General features: G+C 34.0%; 1 protein-coding gene across 4 annotated transcripts in view; it reads right to left on the reverse strand.

Annotated features, from left to right (window-relative positions):
* LOC117180313 (unconventional prefoldin RPB5 interactor-like protein) overlaps window positions 1–2,955 on the reverse strand; it is a 184,721-nt gene extending 181,766 nt beyond the window's left edge. The window contains exon 1 of one of the 4 annotated variants that reach the window (XM_033372746.1): window positions 2,741–2,955. The gene's annotated coding sequence lies outside the window, so the exon portion shown is untranslated. Of the gene's footprint in view, window positions 1–2,555 lie in introns of all 4 variants that reach the window. The other 3 variants (XM_033372745.1, XM_033372749.1, XM_033372748.1) reach the window with 3 other exon arrangements.
* Window positions 2,956–3,211: the final 256 nt, after the last annotated feature.

The raw sequence follows: 3,211 nt of genomic DNA on the forward strand, positions 1-3,211 counted from the left end.
AACTATCTCCGAGACTATTTTGTTTCAAATCGACTTCGTTTATAGACTCAAATGGGCCAAGCTATTTCGCTAAAGAAAACTCAGAGATTTCTTTCGGTAGGGATGTCTGGAATTTTTTGTTGGTGTGGTGTATTATGTGAGAAACATTAAAAAGCATTTAAAATTAAAGAAAAAAACCGCAAAAGTCCATTGCAGAGGCGAAAAATATTGAACTGTTACAGCACGACGAGAAAACAGTTCATTTGTTAGCAAGCTCTGACTGGCTGCCGCAACAGCGCTACTCGCGACCACTGTAGACGGTTATTCCTTGCGTTACGATACCGCATCGCATTGCCGAGTCTTGCGGCACCGCAACGAGCCATTTGCGGCGATTGTAGACCAGGCTTTAAAGTGGGAATCGAACTCGCAACCTTGCGGCCAAGCGCTCTACCAGGGAGCTACCGACACTTCGAAATACTTTTACACAAGTTTAAATATGTGACAATATCACGCGGACACATTATATTGCAAACAATAGCTAAAATACATCTTAACATATATTTTAAGCATCTACGTCTTTTTCTACAAATTATACTTTCCTTTACTTTTAGATTAATTACAATACAAAAAGAATTAACTTGTTATTAAACGTTTGAAAAATATATTAAAAATCAAAGTAATCTTCTTAATTTCGCTCATCATTATTTTTGTTACAATTAGGTTTAGAATTAAGGGAAAAAAGTATTTACATGAATAGAAAATACCTTATCCGAAAACATATGCATAAGCGAATTGTGATAACCCTACCGAAAGAAATGTGAGTTTTCTTTAGCGAAATAGCCTGGCCCATTTGAGTCTATGAACAGAGTCGATTTGAAACAAAATAGTCTCGGAGATAGTTTGAGAGAATTAGGTCCTTTTCAAGATCCTTTTAGTGGTCCTTTTAAGAGTGGTACAACAGTAATATAATGTTCCTTTTGTATTCGTCACATACCGGGCGGGCAGAGTTATTTACAGTAGTTGGTCGTGGCAAATCCGCTCTTCCTTTTTAAATTTATCTTCAAATTATTAACACCTTTTTTTAATTGATGAATTTTCTCATTATGCTTATTTACAATTATAACTTATATACTAATATAAAATTTTCTTGTTGAATTCATAAATGTTGTCTTTTTTGGCGTATCTCATTCCATTTACGAGAAACGTTCTATTAATTCCAATTTTAAGCATTAAAAAAAAAGTTAGATATCTGAAGTCATCGAAACCCGTAGATTCCGAATTATTATGTTTTAGTCTGTTAAATTAAAAAAATTAAAAAAAATCTACTTCTAAATTTTAATCTGAAAGCTTAACAAAGGACCCTTGAGTATCGGCTACTCTACTGAGATAGTCTTTCCACTTGTTATTTATGATCGCACTCATATTTCAATTTCAGCCTCTCTTCTTGTTATTTATGATCGTATTCTTATTTCAATTTTGGAAAGGATATTTTAAAGCCTTCAGACCATTTAAACGAGCTACCTGGACCTTTAAAAATATCTACCTGAGTGCCTGCGAAAAATTTCTCTGAGCTTCTTTGACCTAAAAATTTTTAGTATATACTTAAAGATTCTTTTCGGTAGGGAACACCTACCGATGGAAATCTCTGAGTTTTCTCTAGCGAAATAGCCTGGCCCATTTGAGACTATAAGCAGAGTTAAATTTCTCTTCAAGTTATTAACACTTTTTCTTTAATTTAATGTATTTTCTCATGATACTTATTTATAATTATAACTTATATGCTAATATACCATTTTCTAGTTGAATTAAAAAATGTATTTTTTGTCGTATCTCATTCCATTTACGAAAAACGTCGTATAAATTCCAATTTTAAGCATTTAAAAAAAAAGTTAGATACCTGAAACCATCGAAACCCGTAGATACCAAATTATTATGTTTTAGGCAGTTAACCATGAAATTTAAAAAATATATTTCTAAATTTTAATCCGAAAGCTTAACAAAGGACCCTTGAGTGTCGGCTACTCTATTGATATAGCCCCTACGCTTGTTATTTATGATAGATTTCTTATTTCAATTTCAGCCTCTCTGCTTTTTATTTATGATCGCGGTGTTATTTCAATTTCGGAAGACATTTTAAAGACGTCAGAGCATTTAAACGATCTACCTGGACCTATAAATATATCTACCAGAGTGCCTGCGGAGAATTTTTCAGAGCTTCTCAGAGCCTTGAGAATATTTAGCATATACTCTGAGATTTCTATCTCTAGGTGGAGAGTCGGGTTAGCGACAGCCAACTACTGTAAATAACTGAAGGGCCTTAAAAAGGACCCAAATCTCTCTATCTCCGAAACTAAATTATTCAAATTGAACCTGCAGATAGTCTCAAACCGGCCAAGCTATTTCGCCTGAGAATACTGAGATTTCTATCGTAAGGTGGAGTTTGATAGAAAAAATTATGACATAGTCAATGCTTCACAGGAATATTGATTAATGCTAATGCTCATATTAATAGCAAATAATCAATTATAACTAAAAAAAATACCAACTTGTAGCTAAGAATACTATGTTATACTAACCTCACAGAGTGCCAGAAAAGTATCATTAAACTCCTGGCACGTCACCTTTGCCGAACAGAACCAGGTTCATGACAATTATAAGATTCAAAACTTTGATATACTTTTACTTGATTTATAGTGTAAAACTTTGGGATAGAATAAAATATGACATTATATTCACTATAGAGATTGAAGTCTGCACTTACATTATCACTAAAAGCTTAATCTTTCAAAACACACGTATGAAATCTTTCGACTTTTTTTATTTTCTTTATTTATGAGATCTTCATATCCCACTACAATTTTGTAAAACATTCACTCTTCATTTTGCACAGAAATTTAGAAACCTTAAGCAATAAGTGCAAACTATAGGATTATACGACTGGATTTACCATGGAGAATAGACACAAGGAGACCAAAGTAATGTAACGAAAAATGAGCATATTTTTCCGCCAAGTACACACGCCTGAACTTCCCGTGCGTGGCGCTAGTATGAACATTTGTGAAAATCACGTGGTAAAAATATAGCTGTTTACGAGATAGGGTTGTTACAAAGATATTATAAACGTAGATGCGGTGCAGGCTTAGTTGCCCGCCATCAATATAGACGGCGCGTCCGGCGAAAACAGTCACTTCCCCTCTACCCACCGCTCCCCGTAGAAAGAACAATCGATATA

The sequence above is a fragment of the Belonocnema kinseyi genome, chromosome 9, assembly GCF_010883055.1.
Source record: "Belonocnema kinseyi isolate 2016_QV_RU_SX_M_011 chromosome 9, B_treatae_v1, whole genome shotgun sequence".
In the NCBI taxonomy this organism is placed as follows: Eukaryota; Metazoa; Arthropoda; class Insecta; order Hymenoptera; family Cynipidae; genus Belonocnema; species Belonocnema kinseyi.